Below are 15,459 nucleotides of genomic sequence, written 5' to 3'. Positions count from 1 at the left end.
ATATTCAAAGAATAAATTTGGCTTAGGCAATATCTTTCTTTTTAATACTCAATGCAAATGACAGGCATTGCCAGACATGTGTTTGTTTTTTGTTGCTAAAACCCAATGGCATAGGTAAATTATAATGAAAACAATGACATTGCCAAAAGACATTGCCTCTAATGGATTTGCTAAAGTTTGAGGGGTGTTCTTGGAATAACATTCATATTAGCAGAATTCTGAGACAGCACAAGTCATCCCATGATGATAAAACAGGAGTAAGCATGTGTACATTCCTTACTTTCCTTTCTCTGTGATTTTATGCAGCAGTGTGTAACCACAAGGGCCTCCCATTTTCTAATCCTAATCACAACCCAAGGTTGCCGCCTCTGAGGAGCACATTCAGACCATGTTTTGTGCTTTAAATAGTCACAGGGACATTACATTTTCACCAGAGTTTCAGAGCACCCAAGCTAAATGTCAACTGGAGCACCAGATAAGCAGGACAAGAGTTTTTGTTTCTAGTAGCCTGATCCTATAATGATTGAAAGATAGGGCACAGAAGGTAATTCATATCCACAGGATAAAACAAAAAAAAACATCTATAGAAGTAATTATGAAGTTATTCGGAGCAATTTAAATGCATTTTGTTTTCTCACAAACTTGAAAAAAAGCATTATAAGCTAGCATATGTATAGTGTTATCCTGGCTCTGGAATGCAGACATGTAGTTCTTGAATAATAGAACTGCCAGTAATAGCCCAAAGGAAGTGGGTGGAATTCAACTTGGGCTAAAGAAGCAACAGTGCATTGCAAAAGTAAAAACTGTAATAACTAATATGAGTTTGCAGTATGTGCACATGTAATATCTATCACAGTACAATGTCATAGGAGGGAAGGTAAGTAGTACACAATAGGTGGGAAACTGTTATCACACCAATTGCATTAGTATAAATCTGAAGCTGATTTTATTAATATGAGCATGGTAAACTAATCATAAGAATCTGGAGAGAGTTATTGTGATAACTACCTAGCACAAACAATAACAGTAAAAGAAGAAACAAGGAATAAAAATACATAGAGCACGGGAAACAAAAAGTGAAAGAGCAGATGTAAATCTGTATATATTAATTTTATTAAATGTGAACATACCAAACAAGTTTCATCAAAAGTTAAATACTGTTGGATTGTGCAACAAATGATTTATATGTATCTCAGGTATAGGAAGCATGACTATAAACAAATATACAAATAGATTAGAGGAAAATCACATGAAAAAAAGATAAGCAAATAGTAACCATAATTGGAATGCCAATACTGATAGCAGACAACATAGACTCTGAAACATAAATGTTTTTAGAGATCAAAAGTAGCACCTCAGAGTAATATAACCGCAGTCCACGAGGAATATATTAACATTATAAACACATGCTCATTAAGTCACACAGAAGCAAAGTATATGACAAGCTGACAGAAATAGAAACTCATAAGTGGAACTGAAAATGTCAACATTCTTCATTCTATAACAGAACAACTAGATCAGCAAGAAATATGACTTGTAAAATTGTAAAATAATGCAACCAAACCATACAAACCAGACATCCTTGGAAGACTTCTAACAGAAATGGAACATGTATGTGTTCTGACACTCTTATGGAATTGTTTTTACTGCAGGCCATACACTTGGCACTGAAAAATCACAGTAAGGTTGGAAGCATAAAATATGATTTACACTTTATGCTATAGTGAAATTAGAAATAAAGAGAAGAAAATTGAAAAACTCACAAATGCAAGTAATAAAAGCATAAATTTCTTAATTAATCAGGGGTTCAAATGTGGGTGTTTCTCTGATTTTTTTTTGCCTGCTCTTGGAACTCTTTTCCTCCTATTGGATTGCTTTGTTCATTCTCGATATGGGAGCTTTTGGCTTGGCTTATTGTATCTGTTTTTGTTGTGCTTGGTTGCTGTCTCTTGGAGGTTTGCTCCATTCTGAAGTGTAATGGAGAAGGAGTGGAGCTGGGGGAGATGGGAAATAGACAGGAGCTGGGAGAAGTGGAGGGAAGGGAAAGCACAACCAGGATGCACTGTATGAGAGAAGAATCTATTTTCAGTAAAAAAATAAAAGAAATAAAAGTATTTGTATAAAAGTATAGGTGAAAATAAATCAGTCAAATATCTGAAATACAGGTAAAGCTGCTTTTATTGGAGGGATGTGTTACTGTAAGCATTTACATTACACAGAATGAAAACAAGGTGAAAGAAGTGGAACAAAGAAAAATTAAAGAAGGAAGTAGAAAGAAATAATAAATATTATTTATAAGTAATATTATTGAAACAGAATAATATTATTTATCAAATTAATACTATCAATTATTAATATTCTGGGGGTTATTTGTTAAATGCTTCTAGTAAATAAAGTATAATTGGCAATGAGAGAAAGCCGAGCTAGTTTCAATTCTACATCTGAAGCCTGGGAACAGAGACCTTGTTTCTGTATCCTTGTCATGATCACGAGTGAACTTTTCATTGCACATATGATTATTGCCCTAAGAATAGTCTATAAGAAAAGTTGTAAAATCAACTTTTATAAGAAATAATTATCTTCATTTATATTTCTTTCTTGTTTCTCAAAACATATGATATTTGTAGCAAATAAGCTGATAAAACATACTTATCATTAAATTTCTGGTATTTAATATTTAGAAAAAAATAAATTCTAATTGAATTTGTAAAAAGAAATTTGATTTCCTTTAAAATATTCTTTCACTTGATTCATTTCACTAGAACCTATTGACTAATCATACTACCTTGATGGTCAAAGTAGGTTTGCTTATCCATGATCAAAGCATCAAGAAGGAGTCAGTAGAAATTTCATTGCTGTAATAACTAAATGTAGATCATATAGCTAAGTGAAGCAGAAATAACTTTCAATGTTCATGCTTGTGTTGTTATAGAATATTTTGTGATGTTTTTGTGTAGGCTGAAGTTATTCTGTTGCTTCATTCTTCTTTTATAAGCCACTCAGGCATGAGAAGAGCTAAGAATATTATGGAAGAATTAAAATCTAGAATATAAAAATAATAAAAATTTGATAAAATTTCAGAGAAGTAAATCTGTTCTTTTTGCAAAAACCTCCGTCAGTAAAAGTGTTAGAAAACCTCTTTTACCTTGAGTTTACTAAGAAGCTTTTCATAGTGAAGCATTGGCTTTACGGTGGAGGTCTTGGAAGTCTTGAAAATATAAGTATGTCGTTGGAGTTCAGAGGGTAAAAATCAGAGGTAACCTAAGATCAGTGCTACTTATGTCCACCCCAGAGTGCAGTTAAAGTGTTCCAGGAAATCCTAAAGGACTTTCCCTGCACTGCAGACCATTCCCTTGAGATATTAACTCTTAAGCCATACAAACCGCTTGAACGTACTTAACAATATCCTGTGAGTAAGTGGCATTAAATCAAATGACGTTTGGTCAAGTTTGTTTGAAGATAATCATGCAGATTTGTAACTAAGTGATTTGATTCTTATAATTCATTGCACAAATGTATGCATAAAATATCAAACAGTATGTGTAATGTAAAAATGTACTCTATTTGAAAACTGATGATTTTTTTCTTCCCAACAGGTATTACTTTGCAAATAGATTCTAGGCTAGGACTGGGACTTTGTGCTCACTTCTCTTTCAGTCTAGCATCTTTGTCTTGTCTGAACCTGTGCAGGCCTTTTGCATGCAACCATAGTCTCTGTGAATTCACATGTGCATTCATCATGTTATGTCTGGAAGATGCCGTGTCCATGGAGTCATCTACCCCCTGAACTTACAACTGTTTGCATTTATTAAATGGAACAGAATAAAGGGAAAGAAGAATGATTGATTATTTAAAAAAATACATCGCATCTACTGCTCATTTACCTGTCTTCCCATCTCCCCTTACTTAGCACAGATTTCTCAGCCTTGTTTTTCCAGTAAGTTCACTTTCCTGTGTACAGGTGTACTTAGAATTTCCTGGCTCATTATATATCTAGTGATTCAACCACATTATCATTGTCATACAGTTATTGTTGCCCAGGACCTGGGATCAGAGCACATCTGGATGAAATGGAATAGCTCCAATTGGCCATGCCCATCACACATTTTTTTTTGGAAATGATGCAGTTCATCATCTACTGCCTCAACACTGAACCCACCTGACTTTCAAACAAGGATTGAAGGCGTGGGTGACGTAGCATGCTAGTATTGTTCAGACAGATGTGTATCTGCTTTCTGAATCTGATACTTGCCTAAAGACAGGAAGTGGATATAAATTTCTTGACAGAAAAATTAATGCCAATATCTAGCATTTATTGAGCATATGAATTTTTCAAAAGGCAAATTTGTGCTATAAAATCATTTTCAAATATTCATAGGAAAACAAAACACAAGGAAACTCATAAAGCATATATGTATTAACAGTAATATTTTTTATTTAAATAAGGTAAGTAAAATACACATATTTGATGGATACCTACAAGTTCTTCTTAGCATTATGATATATCTTTTTAATTTTTTCTTGTACTCCTCTAGAAAAGTGAAATTATTACTTCACTCACAAATATAGATTAGAAACAAAATTAGTGAGTTAAAGTAAGATATCTTCACATATAATCAGCTTTGAACCACTATTTTAGCTTATTTTACTTAGTTGGAGATATAATTTTTATTACATTTTTCTTATTATAATAAAACTACTTATTAGCATCCACCATTCCACTTTCACTTGCCCATCCAATATATTGAAATATTTTAATCTAATTATGGGAGTATTTTTTTTTTTTTGATTTCGAGACAGGGTTTCTCCGTAGCTTTTGGTTCCTGTCCTGAAACTAGCTGGAGCTAGACCAGGCTGGCCTGGAACTCACAGAGATCCGCCTGCCTCTGCCTCCCGAGTGCTGGGATTAAAGGCGTGCGCCACCACCACCTGGCGGGAGTATTTTATTTTTAATTATTTTTACTGTTTTATTGAGCTATATATTGTTTTCCACTCTCCTTCCTTCTTCCCGTCTACCATTCTACCTTTTCCTGTGATCCCCCATGCTCCCAATTTACTCAGGAGATCTTGTCTTTTTCTCCTTCCTAGGCAGATTCAGGTATGTCTCTCTTAGGGTCCTCCTTGTTGTTTAGGTTCTCTGGGGTTGTGAACTATAGGCTGGTTTTTCTTTGCTTTATGTCTAAAAGCTGCTTATGGGTGAGTACATATTGTACTTGTCTTTTTGGATCTGGGTTACCTCACTCAATATGTTCTTTTTTTCTAGATCCATCCATTTGCCTGCAAATTTCACAATGCCATTATTTTTTATCACTCCATTTTGTAAATGTACCACATTTTCTTTATCCATTCTTTGACTGAGGGACATCTAGGTCTTTTCCATTTTCTGGCTAGTGTGAATAATGAATGCTGCTTTGAACACAGTTAAGCACTTGTCCTTGTGGTATGATTGAGCATTCTTTGGATATATATCTAAAAGAGTTATTGCTGGGTATTGAGTTAGATTGTTTCTTAATTTTCTGAGAAATCACCATACTGACTATAAAAGTTTATACTCCCACCAGCAATGGAGGAGTGTTCCCTTTACCCTATATCTTTTCCAGCATAAGCTGTCATCAGTGTTTTTGATCTTGTCCATTCTTACAGGTGTAAGATGGTATCTCAGAGTTGTTTTGATTTGCATTTTACTGATGGCTAAGGATGTTGAACATTTTCTTAAGTGTTTTTCAGCCTCTTTAGATTCATCTGTTGAGAGTTTTCTGTTTAGGTTTGTACTCCATGTTTTTGCTGTTTTTATTCATTTATTTATATATTTTTTATTTTTTAAGAAAGAAAACAAACTATTTTTTTTATTATACATACCCAATACACATTCCTACTTCCTCTCATTCCCTCCACTTGCTCCCTCATCCTACCCCACATCCACTCCTCAGAGGGGGCAAGGCGCATTGCTTTCTAGCTAAGGTCCATGGCCCTCCATACCATATCTAGGCTGAGCAAGGTATCCATCCAAAGAAAGTCGGTTCCCAAAAAGCCAGTACAAGCAGTAGCGATAAATCCTGGAACCACTGCTTGTGACCCCTCAGGCTGCCTCAGTCATACAACTGTCAACCACATTTAGAGGGACTAGTTTGGACCTATACTTGTTCTTTCCCTTTCTAGATGGAGTTGGTGAGCTCCCATTAGCTCAGGTAGACTGTTTCAGTGGGTGCCCCCATCATGGTCTTTACCTCCTTGCTCATATTCTCATTCCTTCTACTCTTCAACTGGACTTTGGGAGCTCAGCCCAGTGCTCCAATGTGGATCTCTACTTATTTTTCCATCAGTTGTTGGATGACAGTTCTATGGTAATATTTATGATATTCATCAGTCTGACTACAAAACAAGGCCAGTTCAGGCACCCACTCCTCTATTGCTTAGGGCCATAGCTGGCACCTTCCTTGTGGGTTCCTGGAAATTTCCCTAGACCCAGGTTTCTTGCTAGCCCCAAAATGGGCTCCATCAACCAAGGTATCTCTTTCCTTGCTCTCATCTCTGTTCTTCCTCCATTTCAACTATCCCATTCCCTTAAGTTCTCGCCCCTTTCTCCTCTCCTTTTCCCTTCAACCATCTTTTCTTCCCCCACTGAAGAAAAATGCTAAAAAGAAAAAACACACTAGCCCAGAATTGAGTATAATAAACATAGTCGAGCAATGTCTTTGTAGTATGATTGAGCATATTTTGGGTACATACTTAAAGTGGTGTGGCCGGATCCTGACATAGGTTGATTCCTGCTTTTTGAGACACCACCATACTGATTTCCAAAGTGGTTGTACAAGTTTGCATTAACACCAGCAATGGATGAATGTTCCCCTTACTCCACATCCTCTCCAGCATAAGCTGTCAGTGGTGCTTTTGATCTTAGCCGTTCTGACAAGTGTAAAATGGTATATCAGAGTTTTTTTAATTTGCATTTTTCTTTTTTTTTAAGATTTTTTTTAATTGAGAAAAGGAAAAAAAAAGTATCCGCCTCCTCCCAGCCTCCCATTTCCCTCCCCCTCCTCCCACCCTTCTCCCCCTCCCCCCACTCCTCTACCCCTCCCTCTCCAGTCCATAGAGCAGTCAGGGTTCCCTGCCCTGTGGAAAGTCCAAGGTCTTCCCCCCTCCGTCCATGTCTAGGAAGGTGAACATCCAAACTGGCTAGGCTCCCAAAAGCCAGAACATGAAGTAGGATCAAAACCCCGTGCCAATGTCCTTGGCTTCTCATCAGCCCTCATTGTTCGCCATGTTCAGAGAGTCCGGTTTTATCCCATGCTTTTTCAGTCACAGTCCAGCTGGCCTTGGTGAGCTCCCACTAGATCAGCCCCCTTGTCTCAGTGAGTGGGTGCGCCCTTCGTGGTCCTGACTTCCTTGCTCATCTTCTCCCTCCTTCTGCTCCTCATTGGGACCTTGGGAGCTCAGACCAGTGCTCCAGTGTGGGTCTCTGTCTCTATCTCCATCCATCACCAGATGAAGGTTCTATGGTGGTATGCAAGATATTCGTCAGTATTGCTATAGGATAGGCTCATTTCAGGTTGCCTATCCTCAGCTGCCCAAGGGACTAACTGGGGACATCACCATGGGTTCCTGAGAGCCACTCTAGGGTCAAGTCTCTTGCCAACCCTAAAGTGGGTCCCTTAACTAAGAATTGTGGTTCCGTGCTCCCCTGTCCAACCTTCCTTTATCCCAATCCTCCTGTTTTCCCTAGTTCCCCCGCTCCTTCCCTTCTCACTTTTCTCTCCCCGTCTCCCCTTACCCCCATCCCACACCACCTCCAAGATCCCAATTTTCTCCCCGGCAATTTTGTCTACTTCCCTTAGCCAAGAGGATAACTATATGTATTTCCTTGGGTTCACCTTCTTATTTAGTTTCTTTAGGTTCACCAATTGTAGTCTCCGTGACCCTTATTTATGGCTAGAAACCAATTATGAATGAGTACATCCCATATTCATCTTTTTGGGTCTGGGATACCTCACTCAGGATAGTGTTTTCTATTTCCATCCATTTGCATGCAAAATTCAAGAAGTCATTGTTTTTTACTGCAGCGTAGTACTCTAGTGTGTATATATTCCATACTTTCTTCATCCATTCTTCCATTGAAGGGCATCTAGGTTGTTTCCAGGTTCTGGCTATTACAAATAATACTGCTATGAACATAGTTGAACAAATGCTTTTGTCATATGATAGGGCATCTTTTGTGTATATTCCCAAGAGTGGTATTGCTGGGTCCAGGGGTAGGTTGATCCTGAATTTCCTAAGAAACCGAAACACTGATTTCCACAGTGGTTGCACAAGATTGCATTCCCACCAGCAATGGATTAGGGTACCCCTTCCTCCACGGCCTCCTTAGCAATCAGGGAAATGCAAATCAAAACAACTTTGAGATATCATCTTACACCTGTCAGAATGGCTAAAGTCAAAAACACCAAGAAGAGCCTTTGCTGGAGAGGCTGTGGAGGAAGGGGTACATTCATCCATTGCAGGTGCCCAAGCTGAGGTCCCCAGTTAGTTCCTTGGGCAGCTGAGGATAGGGAACCTGAAATGACCCTATCCTAGAGCAATACTGACGAATATCTTGCATATCATCCTAGAACCTTCATCTGGTGATGGATGGAGAGAGAGACAGAGACCCACACTGGAGCACTGGACTGAGCTCCCAAGGTCCCAATGAGGAGCAGAAGGAGGGAGAACATGAGCAAAGAAGTCGGGACCACGAGGGGTGCACCCACCCACTGAGACAGTGGAGCTGATCTACTGGGAGCTCACCAAGGCCAGCTGGACTGTTACCGAAAAAGCAGGGGATAAAACTGGACTCTCTGAACATGGCGAACAATGAGGGCTGATGAGATGCCAAGGACAATGGTACGGGGTTTTGATCCTACTTAATGTGCTGGCTTGGTGGGAGCCTAGCCAGTTTGGATGCTCACCTTCCTAGATATGGACGGAGGGGGGAGGACCTAGGACTTACCACAGGGCAGGGAACCCTGACTGCTCTTTGGACTGGAGAGGGAGGGGTAGAGGAGTGGGGGGAGGGGGAGAAGGGTGGGAGGAGGGGGAGAAGAGTGGGAGGAGGGGGAGAAGAGTGGGAGGAGGGGGAGGGAAATGGGAGGCTGGGAGGAGGTGGAAATTTGTTTTTTTTATTCTCCTTTTATCAATAAAAAAAGAATAAATAAATATATATATATATAAAAGGAAACAATGACAGAAAAATTCCTATATACAAATATGGAAAGAGTTCAACATTATGTTGTAGATAAAAAAATGGAACATAGCCATTGGGATAACATAGAAGAGTAAAAAAGAATGTGAGCGTACATATTTTACCACTCTCTTACTTGTTGTGTGAATGTACAGGACAGAAGATCCGTGGTAGTTGATTCTCTTCTGCCCGTATTTTATTGAGAATTTTTGCGTTGATGTTCATGAGTGAGATTTGTCTGTAATTCTCTTTCTTGGTTGAGTCTTTGTGTGGTTTTGGTATCAGGGTAACTGTAGCTTTATAAAAGGAGTTTGGCAATGACCCCTCTGTTTCTATTTTGTGACACACATTAAGGAGTATAGGTATTAGCTCTTCTTGGAAGTTCTGGTAGAATTCCGCATTGAAACCATCTGGTCCTGTGCTTTTTCTGGTAGGGAGGTTTTTGAGGACAGCTTCTAATTCTTCTCAACTTACAGGTCTATTTAAATTGTTCAGTTGGTTTTGATTTAATTTTGGTATATGGTACCTATATAAAATATTTACATAAAAATAAAGTTATATAAAAATATAAAAAAGAATAAAAATAGTGATGTAGAAGGGACATAACTATAGGTGTTAACATGGAAACACAAAACACCAATACTGCTGGGAAAGTCAAGGAAAGCGAGTGTCCAGTCTGCAGGGACAATGACGTATCAAGCTCCAGCACATGTTCCAAGTCTTGTAAAACCCCACACATTGTATAAGTAAAGGGGCTATTAAAACCTTGAATGGTTAGGTTGTCTGACATATTGTCCTTTTAAATTAGCAACTTATGCTCTATATTTAGGATATTAAATCTTACCTGTGGTTCAATTAGCCTGATTAGGTGCAATAACCTTAAACTGCCAGTAGGTGTCGTGCGTCACCTACAAAACTAATCCAGCAGCGTGAAGTGGTGCAAGTGAATTCACCTGTGGTGTTGGGAGCAGTGAGACCCCAGATCCTGAATTTCTTGTAATCCTCTGATCTGAGTGCCTACAGCTGCTCTGAGCACGAGACCTTCAGGAGTTCCTGATGGCAGGAGAGTGGTTTCTGGTTGGTTTGGCTGGAGTGTGGCTATCTCTGTATAATCTGCGCCTGAACACAATAAAGGGGGGCATTCTTGGGGAATTCAAGGATGACCCGTTTCGCTGTCTCTCTGTCTGTGTATTTTAACCTCCAGCCCCCTTGCCGGAAGCTTACGAACTGGGTGCCAACGCACAGAGCGCAGGCATGGGGTCCCAGTGCGCGGCAGTGTGGCCGGTCTGAAATCTGATTTCAGAGCTGAATGCTGAAAGATAAATCACAGACTGTGTGCTCTGCGGATGTCCAAAGCAATGTAATAGACAAATGCAAACAAATCATTAGAAGGCGCAGAACAGCTGGCTCAAATGGGGGAAGCCCGTGTCTCACTGAAATGTCTGAGGTGTGCCCTGGAGGGAGGCAAATGGTAGGGTGCGTGGGAACTTGAATCCAATCCAAGGCGTGTAAAGAGAAAAGAACTGTGGATAATTTTAGAAAAGTCGCTGTTAGAGGTTCGTATGAACTGCTGGCTCCATGCACAGGCTGCGGCTGGCTGAGGGAGAGCTGGTGCTGGTTCTACAACCCAACGTTGGGCACCAGATGAAGCTGCAAAACAATCCCACACCAGTTAAGAATTATGGATAATAAAAAAGGTTATTTATTTGAGGGGAAAAATTTACAGATCACCGTCCCAAACAACAGTCCTCTTGGAGAGTCTAGTAGCCTGAACAGGAGCTGAAAAAGCGAGAGAGAGAGAGAGAGAGAGAGAGAGAGAGAGAGAGAGAGAGAGAGAGAGGGAGGGAGGGAGGGAGGGAGGGAGGGAGGGAGGGAGGGAGGGAGGGAGGGAGGGAGGGAGGGAAGGGGGGAGGGGAAAGGGGAGAGAGAGAGAGAGAGAGAGAGAGAGAGAGAGAGAGAGAGAGAGAGAGAGAGGAGAGGAGAGAGACAGAGACCACATGGTTCCCATTGCTTCTTAAAGTATAAGAGAACACACCCCAGTGGGCTGGTATCTTAAAGGCTATTGACTGAAGGAGCAGAATGTGTTCCTGCAGCAAATACATATTCAGGATTTCAATTGGCAAGTGCTTCAAATCCTGAAAAGCCTGACTCTGTAATTATACATTTCTTAGAATTTATGACTATTATGGGGATAACTGCACAAATTAATACCAACAATGATCCATCATATGTCTCCATATGTCTCTAGTAAAATAAAAGTTTTTGCATATTAAAATATAAAGCATATTACAGGTACACTGCACAAGCCATTAGGATCAAAAAATTATAGAGAGATCTAATTTAACTTTAAAAGATATGTTTAATAAGCAGAAAGGGGTAATAAAGCCCCCCAGAGATAGATTACACAATGCTTTATGAACTTTAAAACTTTTAATGCTAATGAGGAAGGAGCAACAGCTGTGGAGAGACATTGGCTAGTAAAAAAAAACTGCTGAATTAAATTAGCCTGTATATATTAAAGATGTGTTGACCTCAGGATATGTGCTATGTTAGGAAAGAAGTTTTGTTTTTGTTTTGACAGAAGAAAGAACGCTATGCATAACACCAAGATTCATAAAGATTGGATTCAAGCAGGAGAAACCACCTGAACAAGGAGAGGTAACAGTTCATTGGACAGTTTGGTCGTCCAATCCAGACTAATTTATAAAGACTAACAAATCATTTTCACTTGATCAGGCATAAAAAATAAAGTAGAAATAATAGTATAATAAAATGATAATGTACCTAAGGCACACTTACCTTCCTGGCTTGAAATTTAAAAAAGAGACTTTCTTAAAGCACATGTCTTAATTCCACGTTAGAATGTTAGACTGTTGATTTCCACATGATCCATGGCATCTTGGACAACAGTTTTTGAGTTTTCTTCTTAAATAAAAAGAGTATTTTTGATGTTTGGAGTCAAAACACAGTTAAGAGATTTAAAATGTTTTAAGTAAATTCAAAGAGTTGCTACAGTTAAAACTTGTTTTCTAAATTTCTAAGAACTAGAGTGTTAGGGAGCTAAGAAAAATATTTGATCATTATGGTGGTAGCCCATTCCTTTAATCCCAGAGGAGATCATCTGATCTTTATAATTTCGTTGCTTTTCAAATTTTAGAGTTAGAGTGAACGAGGTGGTAGCAGTGCACTCCTTTAATCCCAACACCCAGGAACAAAAGTCAGATGCAACTCCCAATTGGTGTTTGGATACTAAAAAAAAAAATCACATACTATATTTGTAGATTACTATAAATACCCTCTACAGTCTACTAGAAAGGCCAATAATTTCTAATGAGGACAGGAAAAATGAACAGCTTTTGTAACTGCTGGTAAACTCTTCTCTGTGCATGCAACCTTGTCCAATATTAAACCAGAGGATCCTCTAATTATGAATATCAGTATTCATTGGTGAATTGGAAATTAGGGACTGTTGAGAAATTAAAAGAGTTCAACAGTATTTGCTTGCTGACTTCTATTGCAAATTCTTTCCATATACGGATAATGAATATTTTTCTCTTTGAGAAAGAAATCCGGGCATTTTACAAGGCATGGAACACTTTATAGTCAGTGATTGTCAACCATCCTATGTGCCATGTTAAGTTGCAAGTGTCACCCCAGTCCCTTGCATCCATCCCAGCCCTCCCTGGCCTGGGAGTTGCATTGGTCTGGACTCCAAATCCCAGCATGCCACTTCCACAAGGTATTTAAGTGGTTAAAGGAGATGTGAGCTGGGAAACAGAAAAGGCTGGTCAGCAGTAAGAAAATATGCACTGAACTCAGCCCTGCAGGATAGCAAGGGAGATAGATTATCTTCCAAGAGCAGATAAGATTCACTTACCTAAGTCCAAATCTGGATCAATAATTCCATATTTTTGGTTTCACTAAAAATGATAACCTTAACTCTCAGCTTAGTTATAGATTTATTGAAGTTTGCACTGAGAATCTGTTTTATTGTAACAGAAGAGTCTGAGGTCTCTCTCACTTTAGATTTCTCTGCTTGCATAATGCCTCTGTTTTCTTTGTGTTTTCCATATTTGTTTTTTTCTTTCTTTGTTTTATGCTGAAAAAAAAATGGAACACTGCCACTTGAAGAGCAATCCATGCTGGCATGTACAAATATCTGTTTTTTAAAATAATGTAACAATGATTTTCATTTGAGTTGGTGAAGCTGTTGGTATTCCTAACCAAATAACAATGTAGGAGAAAATACTTGATTTAATGGATATATTTTGGAGTTCCAGTAACAAAGAAAGAATCAAAAGAAGGAAAAATTAATAAAACCATAGCAATTTCACTATAATAGCATAGTTTTAAAGTGCAGATTGATAAGTATTACACATACTTATTTCAGGAAATATGAGAGCAAAAATGACTAACAATAAATATGAAAATATTCTTGTTATAGAATAAATATTTTTAATGAGTAGGTCTTGAAATATAATCTCTTAAAAGAACAAATGTCAAGTTGAAAATCAATTTGAACCATAAAGTTTATGCTCCATTAATGGGGTTGCTTATGATAAGATTAATAAATATAAAGTTGCAATTTGCTGGAAATTTTAAGATTAAAATCAAGTAACATGCTAATGATTTTAAATGGATACTACTTTTTTCCCTAAAATTCATTAGATATGTTGAAAACTGTGACTAGATACATTCTAATATTTCAAAAGTTCTTTAACTTATTTCTGAGAATTTCAAGCATATTTTAACAGAATTTCTTTATTATAAACTAATTTTATTCAAATGTCCTTAGGCTTTAATAATTGAATAAAATTATTTTTCCATTTTACTACTTTCTTATTATGTGTGGATTTAGAAAAGGGTATTTTCAGCTTTAAATCAGTTGTCCAAAGGAGATGGTCCTTGTTTTCTCTTTGTGGCAGAATCATCTCTTCTTGATTCTTTTTGATTATATTACTTCCTTATTTTTCAGACAGTAAATGAAAGGATTTGACCAAGGAATTAGTAGAGTATAAAAATAGCAACAGGTATGTCTTTATCTCCTCCATTAACTGAACCTGACTGAGTACACATTTAGAGAAGATAAAGAATATTGACATAGAAAATGAAAAGCACAAGTAGATAAGGGTTTGCCTCTCCCCTCTTTGGACTTCATTTTGAATATAGTAAAAAGGTTGTAAAATAATATATCAGCACTATAGTAATTGAAAAGATTTGAACTGATCCTGAAAAGATGAGTATTATCAATTTATTGATATAAGGGTCAACACATGAGAGTCTATAAAATGGAAGTATATCACAAAAAAGTGTTTGATTACAAGACCTACAGAAAATAAACCTGAACAAAAATCAGGCTAGCCTCGTACTCCCAGAGATCCGCCTGCTTCTGCCTCCTGAGTGCTGGGATTAAAGGCATGCGCCACCACTGCCCGGCATGAACAAAAATCTTACATGAATCATAGGTTGTAGGCTCCTGTGGTCATCTGAAGGCAGAACTTCTTGGACATCATGGTGTGGTACTGCAGTGGGTTGCATATGGCCATGTAGTGGTCATAGGCCATTGCTGTCAGAAGAAAATCATCTGCAGTTTCAGCAAGACAGAGAAAATAGGACTGTCTCATGCATTCATAGAAAGAAATACTTCTGTCCACAGAAAAAAATTCTCTATAATTTTGGGAGTGATGGCACAGGAGCAACAGGAGTCCTTGAGAACCAGGTTTCCCAGAAAGATGTACATGGGTGTGTGATAATGGTGGTCCATGTAGATCAAGACCACCAGACTGGGATTCCTCACCATGGTGATGAGATGGATAGCAGAGAACACCAGGAGCAGGAGGGTCTTCAGGTCTCGGTGATTTGTGAAGCCCATCAGGAAAACTCTGTTGCCAAGGAGCAGTTGTAAAGGAGTAGTTGATAAGTTGTCAATCATCTTATCTTGTCTATTGCCACTGTAATCATTAAGTTATATAATTGGTATGCTGAGAATATAATTTTCTACTTATATTTTTTTTTAGAAAATATTTGTGCACCTGTTATTGATTCTGGAATGCAGCTAACTATGCTTCTTGAGAGTATTTATTCCCACAGAGTATTGGCATCTGTGATCTCCAACTTCAACTCAAAATTTACAGAAGTATTTTTACAGTAACAGAAAGGAACTTTTTAAAACTGGAAATATTTGTCTCTATGCAATTATATAATTATATATAAAAATTTAGGGCACACATTGTTAACATATTGAT

The 15,459-nt window shown here is 38.1% G+C and overlaps 1 pseudogene; it reads right to left on the bottom strand.

Moving 5' to 3' along the window:
- Positions 1–14,165: 14,165 nt before the first annotated feature.
- LOC142849870 (olfactory receptor 5K3-like) lies at positions 14,166–15,146 on the bottom strand (annotated as a pseudogene).
- Positions 15,147–15,459: the final 313 nt, after the last annotated feature.

The sequence above is a fragment of the Microtus pennsylvanicus genome, chromosome 1, assembly GCF_037038515.1.
Source record: "Microtus pennsylvanicus isolate mMicPen1 chromosome 1, mMicPen1.hap1, whole genome shotgun sequence".
NCBI lineage: Eukaryota > Metazoa > Chordata > Mammalia > Rodentia > Cricetidae > Microtus > Microtus pennsylvanicus.
This window is presented reverse-complemented; position numbering and strand designations above follow the sequence as displayed.